The sequence below is a fragment of the Thermobia domestica genome, chromosome 9 (genome assembly GCF_964235325.1).
Source record: "Thermobia domestica chromosome 9, izTheDome1.hap1.1, whole genome shotgun sequence".
Classification (NCBI taxonomy): Eukaryota; Metazoa; Arthropoda; class Insecta; order Zygentoma; family Lepismatidae; genus Thermobia; species Thermobia domestica.
Window position 1 is genome coordinate 234,872,020 of NC_137462.1, and position 20,931 is coordinate 234,892,950.

At 34.1% G+C, this 20,931-nt stretch overlaps 1 long non-coding RNA gene across 2 annotated transcripts; it reads left to right on the forward strand.

Annotated features, from left to right (window-relative positions):
- The first annotated feature begins 1,547 nt into the window (after positions 1-1,547).
- On the forward strand, positions 1,548-19,372 carry LOC145660617 (uncharacterized). 2 transcript variants are annotated; one of them, XR_014126844.1, is made up of 4 exons: positions 1,548-1,658; positions 8,541-8,713; positions 16,350-16,489; positions 19,129-19,372. It is a non-coding gene; the product is annotated as an uncharacterized LOC145660617 (long non-coding RNA). The 2 variants fall into 2 exon arrangements; XR_014126843.1 differs by lacking the exon at positions 1,548-1,658 and adding an exon at positions 1,694-2,215.
- The last annotated feature ends 1,559 nt before the right edge of the window (positions 19,373-20,931 follow it).

Here is a 20,931-nt window from a genome sequence, read left to right on the forward strand (position 1 = left end):
ATATTCACAAAATATATTAGAAATGTTGTTTTGGATGTATTGTAATATGTTTTCACTGTTCAGAGGGGAAATATTTTCGAAATGATACTAAAAATATTTTCCATATATGATACGGAAAACAATGAAATGAAATATATTCCATATATTTAAAAAATGTTTTCTAATACGTTGTTAACAATATTTTCTATTTTTACGAGAAAACATATTGAATATATATTTTTAAAAACGTTTAGAATATTTTAAAAATAAATTCTTTCGTAATATAACAAATATTTTTTAGAAATATTTTAAAAAGGTTTACTTAATTTTTTACAAAAGTATTTTGGTAATCTGCTCATATAACTTAAATGAAGCATTTCCGACCAATATTTTAGTATTATTTCCAGAATATTTTATCGAATTTTGAATATAAAACGTTAAGACAGGGAAAGGAAAACATATTAAAAATGAATAGAAAATGTTTTCCGTTATGTTTTGGAAAATATATTGTGTTTTTAGTGAACCACATTTTCCTATATATTATAGAAACATTTTTACATTGTTTTCAGAATATACTCTTTCGTTACTGGAGAAAATATATTCCTTGTTATACCTGAGAAGTATTCCAAATATTTACCGGAAATATTTTTTTAAAAAATGTTTGGAAAACATTTTATGAAGTACAGAAAGTATATTTTTAGAACATTAGCAGGAAAATAATGTAAGAAAAAATACACAAATTGTACTAGAAATATTGTGTTGGATGTAATGTAATATGTTTTCACTGTTGAGAGGGGAAATATTTTCGAAATGATACTAAAAATGTTTTCCATATATGATACGGAAAACAATGAAATGTAATATATTCCATATATTTAAAAAATATTTTCTAATACGTTATTAGCAATATTTTCTATTTTTACGAGAAAACATATTGAATATATATTTTTAAAAACGTTTAGATAATTTTAAAAATATTTTTTTTTCGTAATATAAGAAATATTTTTCAGAAATGTTTTTAAAAGGTTTACTTAATTTTTTACAAAAGTATTTTGGTAATCTTCTCATATAACTTAAATGAAGCATTTCCGACCAATATTTTAGTATTATTTCCAGAATATTTTATCGAATTTTGAATATAAAACTTTAAAACAGGGAAAGGAAAATATATTAAAAATGAATAGAAAATGTTTTCCGTTATGTTTTGGAAAATATATTGTGTTTTTAGTGAACCACATTTTCTGATATATTATAGAAACATTTTTACATTGTTTTCAGAATATACTCTTTCGTTACTGGAGAAAATATATTCCTTGTTATACCTGAGAAGTATTCCAAATATTTACCAGAAACATTTTCAAAAAATGTTTGGAAAACATTTTATGAAGTACAGGAAATACATTTTTAGAACGATAGCAGGAAAATAATGTAGCGAAAATTTTCACAAATTGTACTAGAAATATTGTGTTGAATGTAATGTAATATGTTTTTAATGTTGAGAGAGAAAATATTTTGGAAGCAATACTAAAAATGTTTTACATACATGATATAGAAAACAAAATAGGTTCGAAATTGACTCTCCATAGGACGTTTAGTCTTGGAGCCACTTTTCATACCGATTTGCGTTAATGCAACGCAAAAGTAGTGTTTCATTTGGCCGGCTTAGAAGTCACGCAGAGGTTGGTATAGTTCTGTTCACGACATAAAATGGGCTATTTATGTATGCTGTGATATTTTCAGTTGAAACATGGGCTGATCCTGAAATACGAATTTAATTATTAGTGGAGATTGAGATACAATATAAAGGAATGTTCCTTGCCGGCCTGGCATCATTGGAATTTTCGTATGTTTCTCGTGCGTGTGTATTTTTTCAAATTTTAAAAATTTTATTCTGAGTTTTATGCAGGATTTATACTGCACTAATTATTATCCGGCAAAGTAAAGTACAGGAAAATAATATATGAAGCTTAAATACTATCACGTTAAGTTGTGTGAAGCGAAGAGTTATCTAAAAGAAGGAATCATGTATTCTCCGATTTCTGATACGAGATCTATAGGGAAGTTAATGGATCGATTCAGAAGCTATGTAGATACTGAAAATACTTTTCCGAATAGACTTATAGCCACAAAGCTAAATTTTGACGACACATTCGACCTCTTAAATAAAAGGAAAGGGGAAGTGATGGCCAAAGACAATTACGGAAAAAGAAAAAGGAAGAACCATCAGCAGAGGAAGGTAGATATGAACGTTGGAGATATTTTCGATAAAGTATCTTGTGAGCATAAAGTGTAAAGTTAATGTAAACTGAAATGAGTGTGCAATGAGTCTGAGAAAGCCAACTATAGATTAGTCTATTCCGTGCAGTTTTACTATCCGGATCCATAGTGTATGCAGTAGTAGGAGTAGCAGTAGAAAGGTTAGAAGCTCCCCCCCCCCCCAGGGATTCGTTGGGTTCTGTTCTCAACATAAAATGGGCAAATTAAACACTTTCCAAAATTTTTCTGTACATTTTACAATGTGTGGATCCGTATAGTAAAACTGGGATATAGTATACGTAAGACCGTCTGAGTTCCAGGAGAAACTGGACGCTCATACTTTTATGGATTATTCATTGAGTATCTACGAACTTAGAAAGGGGGTAACAAACCCACTTTCATTTACTTATCCACTGATACGAAAATAAGAAAGAACGTACCTATTTGCCCTTGTACTTTATATGCTATAGCGCATTACATTATATGCAACAAGGATTTTGGTCTGCATCATGATATAAATTTAAAAATATTTAACATTTTTCGAATCGAAATCAACAAAATTTATTCTAGAAAGTAAAAATAGAATGTTAAGCACATATAATGAAGACAACGCAGTGATTTAATTTGGTAACGTATAAATATATAATATGAAGTATCCTCGCGCACGGAAGACAGGGGGTTCTCATGTATACTATTACCTAAAACTGCACCGTCTTTTCTGTTCTAATTTAAGGTTCCTGATTGTAAGGGCCAGGCTTGGGTAATAAAATGTGGGGTCAGTTACATAAGGCGAGAATAAAATTAATCGTAATGTACAGAATAAGGTAATAGTATACAACAGCTCCTCATCGTGCTCCGTACTCGAGGATAGTTCTTACTCTTGCACCACGTACAGAAATGGTGGTATGTCATGTACAAGTGGTAATAGAACACATAAGAAACCCAGATCATGTTGTACTCACACTGGAATATGCAGTATGAGAACATCGTGATCTGCGTTTCTTATGTGTGCTATTACAACTTCTACATGAAATACCATCACGTTTGTACGTAATGCAACAGTAAGAACTATCCACGAGCACAAGACATGCAATATGCGTTCAAGTCCCTTCTCCCCCCCCACACACATAGTGAAATATAAAGTACAAGGGCACTACAGAGGCGCACATAAAATGCACCGTACTCGAGGATAGTTCAAACTCTTGCACCACGTATAGAAATGGTGGTATGTCATGTACAAGTTTCAATCGATAAGTAAATGAAAATCGCTTTGTTACCCCATTTTCAAGTTGCTAGGTCCTCAATGAATAATCCGTAAAATACTGAACTTCCTGAGTCCTCGGGAAATGATGAGGACCTGTTGTATACTATATCCCAGATTTATTCTGGCCAATATTTATGTTAACTTCTTTAATCGGAAAATTCACTGTTTACTAGCTTAGAGAGTATTTTCAAAGTGAAGAGCTACATTTCTCGAAGCAGATTCAGTCTAGGAAGGCTTTAGCTTTGTGCGAATAAATATAGTGTCGTAGAGTTCGGATATACACCATGCTACAGTTCAAAATGACCCGTGCTATGTGGGAACTAGCAAGCACTAGTGCTGTCTGAATCAGAACGGTAAAGGTAGAGGAGGCAGCAAAGTGTAGGTGCGACTGCGAGTAAAGAGTGATATTGAAAAATAGAACAATTTACATATTTCTCCTGTACATTTTAATGGTTTATTCTCGCATATAAGAAGCAATTAAGAAGTTGTCTTTTACTGGAACATTGCCTTCATAACTTGAGTTCATGGTGGCTTATTTGTGCAGTATGTAAATACAAGCGTATACTTTGAATCAGGGTGGATTGATTTAAATCACTTGATTTTTTAAATAAAAATCGTTGATTTAAATCAAATTCCGAAATAATTTAAAGTGAAAATAAGTAAAGTCCCGTTTCTGTTCTGTTATTCCGATTTTATGGAAGATGATAATCATAATACAATGAGACTCAAATGTACAGTATGTACAGCTTTGAAAACAAGTGTCATGCAGAGGATGATTAGGGAAAATCCCGTTTTGAACGGGTAACAGGGCAATCCTGTTTTCTTCTCTTCGTAACATAGGTTTATGTTGTAAATCGTTAGCTATTCCAACGGGGAAATCACCATCGACATTTAAGACGAAGATTCTTTTGTGTGTGCGTCTATATATTTGTTCCCAGATAATACGGCGTATCCTATCCCTCTCCGATTTTTGTTGTTGTTGTTGTTGTTTTGTTTAGACTTTATAACTTTAGGCAAAATTTATGTATTTCGTGCCGCAAGCTAGTTACAATTTCCTTTAAAATATGCCCCTGCCAAATATCAGTGACTTTTGAGGAAAAAAGTGTCACTTTAATAAGCGTTGCTGTACTTTTTCCTTAACGCTTCAACTTTTAAATTATATCACCTATTTTTAGGTGATAGGATAAAATCTTTATTATTCGATTAAAAAAGTACCAATAAAGCTTTTTACTTTGTTTTTTCAAGATTGAAGGAATTGTAGAGCACGTTACATATGCTTTCACTTCTCTCTGCGTCGAGACATAGGATGTGAGGATGTCATAAATTAAAAAAAAAAAAAAAAAAAAAAAAAAAGATTTTTTGTGTCTATTTTTATTATTTTTTGGCGGGCCTACTTTTTGCATTCAGAATACTGAAATTCTGCACACTCGTTCAGTGCACCCTTAGTATTTTTCAGATGATTTCAGATCTCTGCGTGAAAACAGGGGGGTCCAGAGGGGCGAAAATGTAAAAAAAAAAAAAAAAAAAGATATTTTTAACAAAAAATAGCTTTCTTCGCGATTTCCCCGCCTAAGATGGAGATATATGAATGGTACCATCTGAAAGGCTGTTCTTTTCCGAAGAGAATGATGTACGAACCATGATCTTAGGATAAATAGGGATGTTTCAGTAAACTGTTACCTGAGATCATGTTTTATACGGAAATCTGGGGTATTCGGGGATATTATTTTTTGCGGGCTTACTTTTGTATCTAGAAGTTTGAAATTTTGGACACTCATTCACTTCACCCCTTAGTATTTTTCAGATTTGTTTCAGATTGTTGCCTTTAAACACAGGCGGTACAGAGGGGTAAAAAGTTAAAAAAAAGGGGATATTTCTTAACAGAAAATCCGTTTTTTCGTGATTTTCCAGCCCCAAATAGCCTACACGATGGACACATTTGAATGGTACCGTTTGAAACTGTTTTATTCTAGGATAAATAAGATGTCTGAGGAAATTTTTATATCACGTCCGTGTCATCTGGGGTATGGTGAGGATGTTCTTAGCTCATTGTTAAATATTTTTCCCGCCCTTATTATTCAAGATAGAAGCTTGAAATTTTATACACACATTTAGTACACCCTTAGTATTTAACAGTTGATTTTGAGATCTGTGCGTTAACACAAGTGAGTCCAGAGGGGATCAAAATTTGAAAAAAAAAAAAAAATCAGAAAAAATCCCGACATCTCTCAAAATTTTCCGCTTCAGGGACATGATAGGGAAAATGTGAGTGTTACCGTTTTAAAGGCTGTTCTATTCTGAAGAGAATGAGGTATGAACCATCATCCTAGGATAAATAGGGATGATGCTTGACTAAAAGTCTATAATTTACCAAAAAAAAAAAAAAAAAAAAAAAAAAAACCATAATTTAAAGCTAAGAAACATTGTTTGGGATTGATATAGGTTAACGATTGGGGATTAATTCAAAATTCAACCCCAATACTTTCACTTAAATGGCATAATTGGCATTTAATACTAATTTGTAATGCTTTTTCTTCAGTTCGCGAGTTGTATTATACGAGGAGAAAGATTTGATTTAAATCAAAAAAATCGATTTAAAAAAAATCATCAAAAATGATTTTTTTTAAAAAATCATGATTTTTTTCCACCCGCTTTGAATTACGTTTTAAAACTTACACGTCAGATTACGATTTTCATCTGATTATTTCATCCATATTCACATTCCTTATATTTTGATTACTTATATACATTCTTGAACAGAGTCAAATTTTAACTTTCCGGGATGAGTGCTGTAGTAATTTATGGCAGAACGAGCGGATGTATTTTTTGTAACAGTAGAGGTTATACAACTTGATTTTAATTTGTATTGTAATGTATTTGTTTTAGTTTACATGTACGTGGGAATGTACTATTTTAGGTCCGTATAGATTTGCAAAATTTACAAAAGGAGTACTACTTTTATTTCAGGAGAGCAGTGTGTAATTAACAGGGTTGGCTGGTTTAAACCAGCTTTTTTTTTTAAAAAAACCAACTGGTTTAAACCAAAAGAAAAAAAAACGAAAAATGCTTTAAATCGTGTGAACTTCATGGTGACGTTTCCACATATCAAACCATCCGCATTACTTTTATCTACTTTCCACCCTTTAATCAAGGGGTCCCGTGTTTAATTCTCGGTCGAACCACAACCCATCTTTCAAGTGTAAACCAAGTAGCGATTCGAGGTGTCCCTCTAAGCAGGAGTCTTCTCCGTGATAAACTTGGTATTTCATAAGGATGTTAAGCCTAAACATACGAAATGAAACCAAATGATATATTTCTACTTGAATGAATGCCTGTTGTTTTATAAAGAAGCCAAGGTTGCTTAAATATATTGATAGAAATTGCCCAATTTATCAAGTGCCTATGTAGCTTCCAACATCAGCTTGGATTTGACTTGGTTTTAATTTTATTGAATGATATATACATACCAAATTTGTAATTTAATACCTCAATTTTAGCGTAGTGATTATGATCCGTTGACCTTAAAATTTTACATACAGATACATGTAAAGTAATAACAGGATTTTCCTAATGGCTAAGGCGGGAGTTTCCCGATTTATATATTTATAATTCTAGGTATAATGTTTTTACTTGTGTAACTGTTTGTCTTTTTGTCCTTCTGAAATTACTCTTGACAATTATATTAACAAGTAGGACCATGTAAAGATCAGTACCACGTATTTTTATCAGAAGTCCTTCGTGACTGAGTCGGCAATCGCATTTGTGACCAATTAGTCCCGGTTTCGTGTCCAAATAGACAATTTCTCTTGGATGTAAGTCGAGAAGCGGTTTGGATTCCGCTTTAAGCTTGTGACCCCTTCCAGCATAACCTTGTTGTTGCATAATAACACCAAGGGGAAAAAAACTAATTTCTGTCCATATTTAATATGAATACATAGAGTAAATTATTTAAACCAAAAAACTGGTTTAAACAAACAAACAAAAAAAAGTTTAAACCTCCCCCCCCCAAAAAAAAAAGTTTTTTTCAATAAAAACCATGGTTTTGGCCAACGCTGGTAATTAATAACAATATATAATGATTTTAGTCTTTACGTAATCATTAGCTTACGCGCATACGCACCCTCGCTGACGCACTTATTCCTTACGGACGCAACTTCACGCTGCCCCATTCCTTGTTGCGCTCCTGTCCTGACTCGGTTATGTAGCATTTGTAGTTTTTAGTGGCAACCACATACCCATGTTGGTTGGTGTTTATATCACAACCGTTTCAATGGCATTCCTTTGAACGCATATTTACACCCGTAACAAGTAAGCCTTCCTAAAGTGTCTTTCGCTCAGTAATATAACTCTTCCCGTAAGAAATACTTTAGTTGCTGAGACTGAATTTACTGATCAAAGATTTGAAATGTAATGAATTTGAGTATGTGGAGCTAGGACAGTACTTTATACTTTTACTTGTTATCTGGCGTATATTGTCTTTCACTTTGAGTTCTGTTACTATGCTGAATAAAATTAACAAGTCAAAATACAGATATAGGCGTAGTAACAATGCAGAACGGGCTGTTCTTTTTATTTATATATATATATATACACACACAAGAAAGGGAATTTCCATAAGTGATGACAAGTTATTGTTGTGTTTGATCTAGTTACGCATCGTGGTTTTAGTTGTTAATTATAGAAACGAGCGTAGCGAATCTTCTACAATTCGACGGCATTTGTTTATTTGTTTTTCGTTTGTTCTATGTTAATTATCGTAAAAGTTAAAATGAAAACGCTGCGTGTGTCTTTCTTCAACTGGCGGAAATAATTTTATTGCTTGGGGTTGTGAAACTTCAAATGAAACGTTTGTTTTATATCTTAACGCTTATGCCATGTAGTCTAAAGAAGACGTGGGGATCACGGTGGTTCATTTGTAGAATGCTTACTTCTGGTGCGTTGGGTAAGCAGGTCACAATACTTTTTTGAGAATTCTTACATATTTATATAGAAAGCAAATTTAGGGAAATGATAATATTTATTTTTATTATTATATTTTCAGTTTTAGCTGAAAGGTTAGAAACAGCGGAAATGGAACTAGCTAGTTGTCATGCGAGGAACAAAGTGCTGGAATGCAACATGAGGGATCTTAAGACGTCGAAAGAAGAAATGGAATGTAAGCTGAAGCAAGAAAGACAAGCTCTAAAAATAGAAAGGGATCATGATAAAGAAAAGGTTAGTGAACTATGTATGTTCAGATAACGTTCCATAGTTATACTCTTTATGCTAAACGAGATGGATGAAGAATGAACGTAAATAATTAAGAAATTACATTTTTGTACTCTCCCGCAGGGAATCGAACGTGAGACTACGTGCCCGAAATGCACACACACTAGTAACTAGATCAGCGGGCAGTACTATGTATTTTCAGATTACGATATTCATTTCTTCTTTTTGTATTAGAACAAGTGTAATTTGTCAGTTAATTACGTTACACAGACACAGTTTATTCAACTGAGTGTGAAATTGGGGGGTGGAGGGACTGTAGGCACGGTATTAAATAGTAGATCTCTCAATGCACCTAGTTCGATCCTAGAGTATTTGAGTTTATGATGGACAAGGTGATGAGCGTGAGTTTTCTTTTCCCTCCACATTTTCTTTTCACCAATTCTTTCATCAGCATCCCTAGTTCGATCCTAGGCTGTGCGAGTTTATGATGAACAACGTGATGAGCGTGAGCCGCAGCTTGAGGCGTGAGCGTGAGCTTTGGCTAAAAGTGTAATAATTGGTTTCTTTCTTTACCAAAGTTCTACATTTAATTCACATAATGATGCCGAGTGAACGTTAGCGAGTGGAGACGGGTTAGTGCCCCGCAGGGCACGTTGTTTTCTGTTTTTATTACAGCTAAATGGGAAGACGTTCCTGTGTTCTAGAAGATTGCTGCCTTCTTGGTTATGTCACTAACCGTATGTCTTGGTTATGTCAGTAAACAATATAACTTTCTCCACGTTTCTTTATATTAGTATATATCAGGGTTGGCAAAAACCATGGTTTTTATTGGAAAGAAAAAAACGGTTTTTTGGTTTAAACCAGGTTTGTTTGGTTTAAATAATTTGCTCTATATATTCATATCATATATGGACAGAAATAAGTTTTTTTTTTCATCCTGATGTTATTATGCAACAACCGGGTTATGCTGGAAGGAGTCACATAAGCTTAAAGCGGAATAAAAACCGCTTCTCGAGTTACATCCGAGAGAAATTGTCCTCCATTTGAACTCGGAACCAGGACTAATTGGCCACAAATGCGATACGTCTGCCGACTCACTCACGAAGGAATCCTGATAAAAATACGTTGAACTGATCTTTACATGCTTCTTGATATAATTGTCAAGAGTAATTTCGGAAGAGCAAAAAGATAAACAGTTGCACAAGTAAAACTATTATAGAGAATTACATATGGACAATTTCTAAGTACTACGGAGTACAGAACTACCTTAGTTCAAGTTAGTTAACAATGACTTTTATTGGTCCAAATTAAAGAAATACAACGACTTAATTTGCATATCAGTAAGAAAAGTGAATAAAGATACGAATTATTTGAGTCCACTTTGGCTCAGACTCATTTATACATAAATAGATACCAAAAATAGTTCTCATTTCACTAAATGCCTCTCGTGGGGTCTGTATGACCCCCCCCCCCCCCCCACACACACACAAAGTACGACATTTCGAAGTATTTTATCAATAGTAAACATTGAAACGAAACAATATTTAGAATTTTTCTTTGATTGCAATTACATAACAATAATAACAACTACAAAAAAATCACAAACATTTATAAACTTAAAAAAAAAAATGCTTTTGTAGTATAATCTTTTTGAGTAATGAATGGGGAATTCAGGTCTGAATATAACACGAATAATATATGGGAGTGAAACGTGATAACCCACAAATGTGTGTTCATCAAGATTTTACAAACACTTACACTTTTACGAACATTTTTCGTTTTTTGGTTTAAACCAGTTGTTTTTTTTTTTTTTAAAAAAAAACAGCTGGTTTAAACCACCTTGGTTTAAACCAGCCAACCCTGGTATATATATAGGGTGTAAAAAAATTTAAAGCATCAAACCTACAGAGGTGATTTGTCACATCAGAGCAAAGGAATAGTTCATATGGGCCTGTGGTAAAAAGTCCATACTTTCGAAGCTATAGACTGTCGAAGACATAAGAAAATAAACTTTAAAAATCTATAGCTTCAGTGTGGGACCGAGCGCAGTCAAGGAAGACATCACTTAAGAACTAGTATGTGCCCTATTCAGATACCCATGTTTCAAAATTCTGCGGTGCTTGCGTATCAATGGACAGTTTATGAGCACTTCAACTTTTCTGAGTATTCCTCAACTGGCTCTATAAAAGTTAATGTGTAAGTGCCGCAAGATTCTGACATATGGATATTTGGATAGGGCACGTACTAGCTCTTAAGTAATGTGTTGACTCGACTGGGATCGGTCTCACAGTAGTGGAACTCTGGACCTCTAAATTTCCTTTTCGCACGTTTTCGGCAGCCTGTAACTATAGACGTTTGACCACGGGTTCATATGAACTTTTTTTTTTTTTCTTTTCGTGTGCAGAGTAAGAATTAAATGATAACTTAGCTGCTGATAGTCGAATTTCGGTTAAAACTACGCTAGAAGTCGTGTAGCCGAATAGTAACCGAGTAGTACTCAGTGATACTACACTTTGCCTTTTCCTGGATTACTATAGTACGGAAGGTATAACGTCGTTGCTTTCCCGTGAAAAGTTGTAGTGACGTTTATGGGGAGTTGCCAGCTTGGTTACTCGTGGCTCGCTGAGCGCAGTGAATGGTGGCTGGTGATTTGCTATCCTCTTACCACACCCCCAGTGACGAGCAGGTCCAAGTGCGGGAAGCTAATGACGCTATACCTTCTGACCTTTAGTTACCAAGAAAATTGTCAAAAGGTGTTAACCAACTTACTTGGTTACATTAAGCAAAAGGAATAACAGCTGTACAGTTTTGCGGTAAAAATAGCCGTCTCGTCTTTGTAATTGCTCATTGCACTTAATTATTGCCGGTACTTGGGCTGTTATAGACAATTAGTTATTTTAACCCCTCTTCCTTGGTTGCAGGACTCAGTTATTCAGGATAAATTAACACGTCTCAATTGATCTTTCTTTTCGAGTATCGAAATGCTTATATAATATTAAATTAGCTGCAGTATGGGATATTTCGAAGTAAATTTTTCTGGTCACAGTATGAAACATCCTCAGATATGCTAGTTGTTGTCGTGTATGCGATGCACTAACCAATTAAAGTAGTGTATACTAATTACGGCTCTCGATTAATTTAATCGTGTGGTTGGCGTAATCATAAATATATTCATCTTTATTAAAAATTAGTTGCTATATAGATGTATATGTAGTATATAAGCGAATTTTAAAGGGAAATGTAGACATAGTAACTCCCACAGGATTTTTTTACAGGGGGAAGTGGGGAAAATTACCGACATACAAGCAAATACGCGGATACAAATACCTAGAACCACATAATATTTAATGTAAAATAACAATTATTACAACTCACTGCTAACTTCACTAACTGTTGTGTGTGAATAAAAAAATTTAGCATATTTTAATACTAATTAGGAAAATCCATTGCTAAAGCAAGTGCTCCCTGCAGCGGGCGGCTATGGTTACAGAATACAGTTTTAGTGTTATTGATACTTCGTAAGTGAAATCCTCATTTAGTTGGGCGAGGAATCTAGAATACAATAGTGCTATGATAAAGAAAAGAGTAAGTTTTTATATTTTAGGTATGTTTTGTATTTGTAACCTGTTCTTTCCGAAAATATATTCTCCTTTAGAACAACTTAACTCCGTGCTTCAGAAGTGCAGAAGTACAACTCTTATGTAAATCAGGCGCAAATATATGTATTGAAAATTGAAAGTAAAGATTACCATGAAAAAAAAAAAAAAAAAACAATGATAGAACGACAGTGCGAAAAATACGAACCAACCAGTGCTAGATAGCCACTGAAAAGCACGAATATTATTAACAGAGTGAGCACAAGGGCGTAGCAGGATGAGCTTGGTGTGCTTCCGTATGGAGCGGGCATGTCAGCGACGGTGGATATGCACGTAACCGAGGGTAGTGTAAAAATTTTATATCCCATACAACTATGCCTTACATCTAATAGAGCTTTACTTCACTCCTGTGGTTCTGCATCATCACTTTACATAATGCCTTGAGTTCATAATAGCTTCCTTACGGAGTACTATGCATTACGTATTACGTACTTCTACCTATGATAAATATTATAATATATATAAGGTTCCGATATACAGTTACATGTAGATTGCTATTGCAAAATGAATCAACGTATAAATAACATAAATAATGGTTTGCGCCTTCCATTTCAAGTCAGCCAAAAAAAATTCCATCACCATCTCAGATATTGTTGAAACTTTTTTTTATAGCAACTAGACATGTTTTTTAAATGACCCGTATTTTTTGTTGTCGGAAAAGATTTTCCCGCCAAGTAATGGGCCATCAAAACGGGAAGTACAATTTACGAATTTTAGAGAACGTGGAAAATGGTAAACTTCGTAGCCTCATCATTCAGCTATGGAGACAGATAGTTATAATTCTTGTTGTGGTATGTACACTCATGACAAAAATTATTGTCGCATGTCTATAAATATGTTGTTGTGGGAATATAATTTGATAACGAATTCGTCCGGTATTTCTTATAATGTTAGTATGTGTATAATCGGGAAAGACGATGTATGTGGCAAATTTCATGTCAAAAGAGCAGTAAATAAGAACAATAAAACGAAAATAAAACTTTCTTGTCCATTTAGCAACATTTTGTTTTACTCATTCTAATTTTCGGGTTTGTAATTCTTTTCTTCTGAAATTTACTACGAATATACATTTCCCGATTATACATGTAGTATCAGTATTAATAGTACCCTGCAAAATCATTATCAAATTATATTCTTACAAGACAGTTATAGATATGCGACAATCATTTTGGACATGAGTGTACATAGGGATATAAATAAAATATATTTTATTATAGTTTGGTTTGCGCATGCGTATCTTTTGGTACATAAATTAACAAATGAACGTAAGTTTATCTCGAAAGTCGAAGTTTGCGTCGAGCATTTCCGGTTCGAATTTTAAAATTCTATTTTACGGTTGGTAAGACCTGGTTGGTACGGTTGGTAAAAAAAAAAAAATTGTATTGCTTGTGTGTGCAACCGTCTTGTCGCAAAAAAATTCGAGAAACCGTCAAATTTTCAAAAATCACCTTTCTCGAAATCACCATAATTTAAAATCCTGAAATGTTGTCAAATTGTTCAACTTTACATGAATAATAAACACCCCAAATAGCATTGTCGACCAATGCTTCATGAATGAACTACAGCCTCTTGAAGTTAGCGAAGTTTCATTAACTTCAATATCACCGTTGGTAACACTGAAAACAATGAAAGTGCAACAATTTGATGATGTTTGTGGTTCACATTCATTAAATAAAGAATAAAAGTTTTTCCTGGCTCCTTTTTATTATTTTGATCAAAAAGGCTCTCTCAAATAATAAGATGAGCCTCCCCTTCTCCGTTTTCTTAAACCGATGTAACCTGAAGTGTAAATTACGATTACAAAACAAAGTTTCACTGATTTTTTTCCACTCTGAAGTAATTATTTGCTTACTTAGTGTCTTCTTCGCTAATAGCATGTAACCATGGCAGATGCTCCAATAGGTGTAGGTGCACTCACAACTCGTAGCACGTTGTCGATAGTCACAAAACACTTATATTCTCTTCTCTTATTCTCTTCTGGAAACCTGTACCCTGTTGAAGGTGCATGTGGAAACAAAGAAAAAATAATGAAATGAAATCTTGGGAGTTTTACGTCCCACGTTTATGCCGGTTAGGCTAAAGGAGACAGTGATTATGAGAAATGAGTGAAATGGCGGAATGAAGAAAGTGGGAGGAAACGGGAGAACCCCGAAAAACCCACCAGCACGGTGTTTGTCCAGCACAAAGTCCACACGGCGCGAGCTGGGATCGAACCAAGGACCCCAAGCACCGGAGGTGAACGCTCTACCAGTGAGCCACCGCGCCTCCTGGAAACACAAAGAACACTGCAATTTCATGTAATATTTGATTTATTGATAATATTTCTGCTATCCATCACTGGTTATTATATATGTATGTAACAAAAGTTAATTTTTGCAAATTTCTTAAATCTACACTTTGAATTGCAGAAGCTCGATTTTGGGGAAAGCATGAAGTTAGTCCATAGTGACCCGTTACTGTCATAAAAGCCAAAGATGACTTCGGTAAATACCAGTTACCGGTCGCACACTTTCCCACTTTTTTTTTTTTTAATTGTCGAATTCGGTTTTTGGCAACAAGACGAGAGTAATACCCGGAGTTGGTACTTGCACTATACACACGAATTTTTCTGCTGGTTTAATACTGTGAATCTGTTTTTCGTTTTCCCGTGTTGCCACATTCTTATCCCCCCTCTCCCCAATACGTCGCAGAGACCCTTACCACGGCCGGTTTCACTGAAAAGCCACTCCTTTATCGGACCTGTCTGCATCTTGGACATCTGAAAGCAATTTTTAAAGTGGAATGCAGCACCATCAGAAATCACTGAAACGGTTTATTAAATTGTAGACACTTATTTTCACGTACTCGAACCTTTTTCTATAACGCATATTTTCGCTTTTCTTCGAGTATTTTTAGAATCTTATTCATGGCTATGAGTACGAGCCGAATCGTGTGTTTTGTCATCGCTTATTATGGCAAAACTGTCAGTTGTTTCATAATAATATATCACTCCCGTAAAGGAGATTTGCTCGTTTCTCCAGTGATCACTCTGAACTTCCCTTTGCAGAATAACAGTCCAATTTAAGCGAAGTCCACATGCAGTAAAATGGAATTTTTATCTTGAAATTTTACACGGTGCTTTGCGGTAGCATTTTTTTCCACTTTCATTGTTGCAAGCTGTGACTTCAAAGTTAACGAAAGTTCGCTAACTTAAAAAGGCTGTAGTTCATTCATGAAGCATTGGTCGAGAATGCTATTTGGTGTGTTTATTATTCATGTACAGTTGAACCATCTGACAAAATTTAAGAATTTGAAATTATGATGTTTTCGAGAAAATGACGATTTTGAAAATTTGACGATTTCTCGAATTTTTTGCGATAAAACGGTTGCACACAGAAGCGATACTTTTTTTTGGGGGGGGGGGGGGGGAGCGGGTAACTAGGTCTTACCAACCGTGAAAACAGAATTTAAAATTCGAACCGGAAGTGCTCGAAAAAAAGCATAAACTTCGACTTTTCACATAAACTTACGTGCATTTGTTAATTTATGTACTTAAAGATACGCATGCGCAAACCAAACTATAATAAAATATAGTTTATTCATATCCCTATGTGCATACCACAACAAGAATTGTAACTCTATATGTCTCCATTGCTGAATTGTGAGGCTCCGAATTTGACCATTTTCCACGTTTTCTACAATTCATGAATTGTACTCCCCGTCCTCGATGGCCCATTACTTGTTGGGAATTTTTTTTTCGACCAAAAAAAAAAAGCCCCTTAAAAACATGTCTAGTTCCTATTAAAAAAAAAAGTTTGAACCATATCTGAGATGGCGATGGTACAATTTTATTATTTATTTTTGCCTCAATTGGAACTCAGATATCTAATTTAAGTTAAAAACAATGTACATTTCTCATTAATTTTTAGTTACTATAAAGATGTGACTTAGAATTTGTAAAATACTGTACATATTTTAATTTTTTGCATTTTCTTTTTCTATAATAGATTATTAAAACACATGGTACAAAACGTAAGAAATGTTTATTAAGCACTGACCTGTTCCGAGAGATCAGAAAAAATGATTACGAGCTGGTTTTGGAATGAACATAGCTGTTCTTTATGCTATGTATTGGGTAGTTCAGGAAGTGAGTATTTATTGAATGTTTTATTATTATTATTCGATATACCCATTAAACCATATAGTTGAGACTATTGTATTGATAGAAAGTTGAGACACTATAATATTAATAAATTTTCATAGAAATAGGCACTAACTATACATTTAAATAGGAAGAATGGGTCAAATAGAATTTACTGTAGGCAGCCAATGACACCCCAAAATAAACAAACTTCTGTTCTTTATAATATATCGAACGTAAAGGAACGACATTGGTTGATTTGGCGCTTTATTGATGCATTTCGAAGGAAAAAAGAGAAGCAGGACACGAGACAATGCTTCAAGAAGACGATCCGCCCAAGAAAAGAACAAAATTCCCGACGAGAGTTCACGTCGTGGTTCGGATTCCACGTTAATCAGTAGGTTCACGTTTTGTATAGCCTCGCTGTTCACGGGACGTTAAACTCAAAATCAACTGAACTGAAAGAAGAAAATATATTCAAGCTGATAAAAGAATTCGCCGTACAGAATTTTGAAACTGTTGACATTGCAGAATAATGCTGGATTTGGCCCATAATTCCGTCATGGAATGTTAATGTCATGGTAATTGTAACATAAGACAAAGCAAATTATTCAATAGGTATATTAGATTTCACTGTTGTTTCCTTTCCAATTATCTGTGTTGCAAATACGTAGTAATAAGCAGTAATGCAGTGTAATGAATTGCTATGAAGTTATGAATACCCTTTACGTTAGAGATATTGTAAAGATAACTTCACAGAAGTTTACTTTGGGGTGTTGTAGGATGCCTACAGCAAATTTTATTTTAGCCCAATATAGATTCATGCTGAAAAATATTTCTGCAGGTCATTGTCTCCGATTTTCCTGAAATTAGGATATATCATTCTAAAAACAAAATAATTAGACCCATTTTTTTCTGCACTATACACACACACACACACACAAAAAAAAAAAAAAAATAGAACTAAATTAAGCATTTGTTGCAACTGAGACTTTCAGTGACTGTTTGCCATGGCATTTTAAAGAAAATGTGGATCAAATTTAACCTTTCCGAACTTCTTAATTTTAGGTTGTGCAGTTATTTTTTGAGTTTTAGTGATATTAATGCCTATTTTTAAGGCTTTTAGTACATAATCATCCGGTTTCTATTTTTGAAGTACATTATAACCCATTTAAGTAGATTAACCTATTTAGATATACGGCTTTGCGTCCAAACGTCTCGCGCCCAAACGTCCTGCTCCGGTATCACAGGGTGGTATAGGAGCAGAGGGCTGGTGTTATTTATCATTAGCCTTTAAGATATATCTATAAGTGAGCATAGTGAGAAGGATCACATATACTTCTACCTTATTAATTTATACAGTATGGCGCTAAATTCGGTGTACAAAAGCAGAGGGGTGATTCCTGAGAGTTAAAAAAAAAAAAAAAAAAAAAAAAATCCAATAAACATAGGGCGGAAAATCCATCGTTTATGTGTTATAGGCTGCTGATGAAATCATGAAAAAATGAACTTTAAAGTTTCATAGCTCCAAAACTATGGGACCTACCTTGGTCCGGTCAAGACTTCCCTATCCAAAAATGCGTGTTTCAGAATCCTAAGGTGCTTCCACAACAATGTTTATAGAGGGAGTTTGACTATGGGCCTATGATATAAAGTACTCTCCAACTACCTCCATAAAAATTGTTGCGTGAGTACCTTAGGATTCTAAAATATGTATTTTTGGATAGAGCACATATTAGTTCCTAAGTGAAGTCTTGACCCGACTTTCGTAGGTCCCATAGTTTTAGAGCTATGGACCTTTAGAATTGATTTTTTCATGTTTTCGGCAGACTATAACACGTGAACGATGGGCTTCTCGCCCTAAGTTTATTGGAACTTTTTTGTTTGTTTTACTCTCAGGAAACACTCCTCTGCTTTTGTATGACGAATTTAGCGCCATACTGTAGGTATCGTTAAAAAAAAATTAAATATTAAGCTAGGCTTAATCTGCACTTTTTAAAAAAAGTTTATATCTCTATTACTTTATGGCAGGCATGCATATAGCGGAGTTGGGATTTGGGCACCAGAGTCCAGCGGGCAAGCTCTGTGTCGGTTTTCTACATTATTTATTTACAAATACTGAACAAAAATTCAGAATAAATTAAATCTTTTAAAAGTTCTTTTTTTTCTTTTTAACTCTTTTTAAAGCGAGCTTATCTTCTTTATCTTTTAAGTCGAAGCAGGAAATATAAACCACCGAACGATTTCTGTGTATGAACTCTGTCAAACTCGTAACCCAGCTGAGTTACTTTCCTTCCTTCGCTCAGTAATACACATGCATCTACAGTTTCCATTTTCATCCTAAGTTAAGTTTATTGTGTTCTGTAATATCATTATTTTAAGTTTGGATCATAGTTTCAATTCTATATTTACACTATAACTTTATTCAGCGTACCAAATTTGAGTGATAGTTATTAAGATATTTACTATATAACTTCCAAAAGTATAGGAAACAATGTTTTAGTATTTTGGATAGCCTGAGGTAAGATAAAAAACCCGCATAAAACGCTTCGTTTGACTTAACCTTGATTCTGAGATATCTTTCGTTTTTAAATTTTGTCACACATGCTACAAGTAGTAATTTTACAACAATTGGTTTATTTTAGGAGTCCACTGTGTTTGGAGGCTATCAACCGAGATGATTTCAAGGTACGCCGCACACAGGTACTACATAGACGGTACCAAATTTGACCGTAAGTAAGGATGAATCCCAGAAAAAGGAAGAAAGTGTTGTGACTCACCTAGCATTTCAGTGTCTTCCTATGTGATAAACTATCATCAGCCTCCCATCATTAGCGCGCGGCTTGCTCAATTTGCAGATTCGACGAAAAACGTTTTATATATAGAGTGTTTGGCATAGATACATTTAGTATAGGAAGCCCAAAGTTCATAGCGTCAACGTAACACCAATTTAAAAATATAGACTGAAGATCTAATTAATTCTTATTGACTGTGATTTTTTTATTGGCGTAGCTCGCTTCGTGTGATGTGTATGGTACTCATTTAAGCTAATTTGCGGGTATATTATGCTTAGTTTTAATTTATGGCAGTTAAATCACACTTCAGATCCTAAAGTAATGTATAATATACCTATTTCGTATCGCTAAATATATTCTTAGATGAAGGTGACAGAGAACTTTTCAAGAAATAGTTTAACTTATTTTGTGTTGAGGGGGGGGGGGACGTAAGTAAACGCATGATTCTGCTGCTTGGTTTTCGGTGATTGGTACAGTCATCTTCTGAACTACAATACTAGGGTGTGGGGAAGAGTTTGTAAGGTGCAACTCTGTTCGAACTTTTCTTACAAAGTAAGTGTGCTTTTTTTTATGTTAAATAAAACTTGTTAAAATTGATACACTGATGAGGTGTATATACATTTCAAACTATTTTAATGTACGGTATGCAATTAGTAGACTTAAATTAATATAGACTTTTTGTTTATGTATTTACATTGAATATATTGTGTACTACAAATGTATACTTTATGTAAAATTTAATACATTATTACTGTAATTATTCTCAATAAATCTACAGGATTTTATTTTATGTATTGTCTTTTAAAGGTTCATTCCTTTATTTGGCTTTCGGTTTATGTAATTATAAGTAATGTAGGATGGTGGAATTTTGATCATTTTAAGGATAATTTCTTTATTATATACGATAGCTCAAAGAAATAATCGATTGTATATCGCATTAAATATTTACATGATATAAAATAAGTTATTTTCCCCATTTATCATGTATAAATCTTACCACCAGTGGGGTTCTGTAGTATAGACACTGGTTGCCCAAGTACTTCACAAGTTGCGGTATAGTCAATGCGGTCTGGTTGCTTGAGCACTGACTTCAGGAGTGGTAGAATGAATGACTATTCGGAAACAGTGAGTAGCCTAGTGGTTAATGCATCGACACGGTAAGTTGAAGTTACAGGTTCAAATCTTAGTCCAGTCTTGCATTTTCTTTCCTTTTGTAATTATGTACTTTAGCTTAGTAGACCTGATTTCTTTATACTCGAGTTATTTCATCATGACTTTCAACACAAGGACGACATGAACCACTCACATGTTGATAACTGGGATGTCTTCCTTGTGCCCTGTCATTTATTCTACGCACGACAATAGCTGTTTTAGTGTTGTGTAAAACATACAACGAAGAGCACAATTAAGACACCTCGACTGTGGACATCTGAGTGGTCCACGTCGTCCTTGTGTTAAGAGTCATGGTGCAATAAAATGGTTTCATGGTGATATAATCACGTTTTATAGTGATTCTTTATAAGAAAAACTCATTATATACACGTGTTCGTAAGTTTCGTATATTTTTAATACTTCTGTAAGAAACTGTACTATAGCATTTTTTTTAGTTCCATTAAGAATACTTTTCACAAAATGCATGTGATTTGTTCCGAT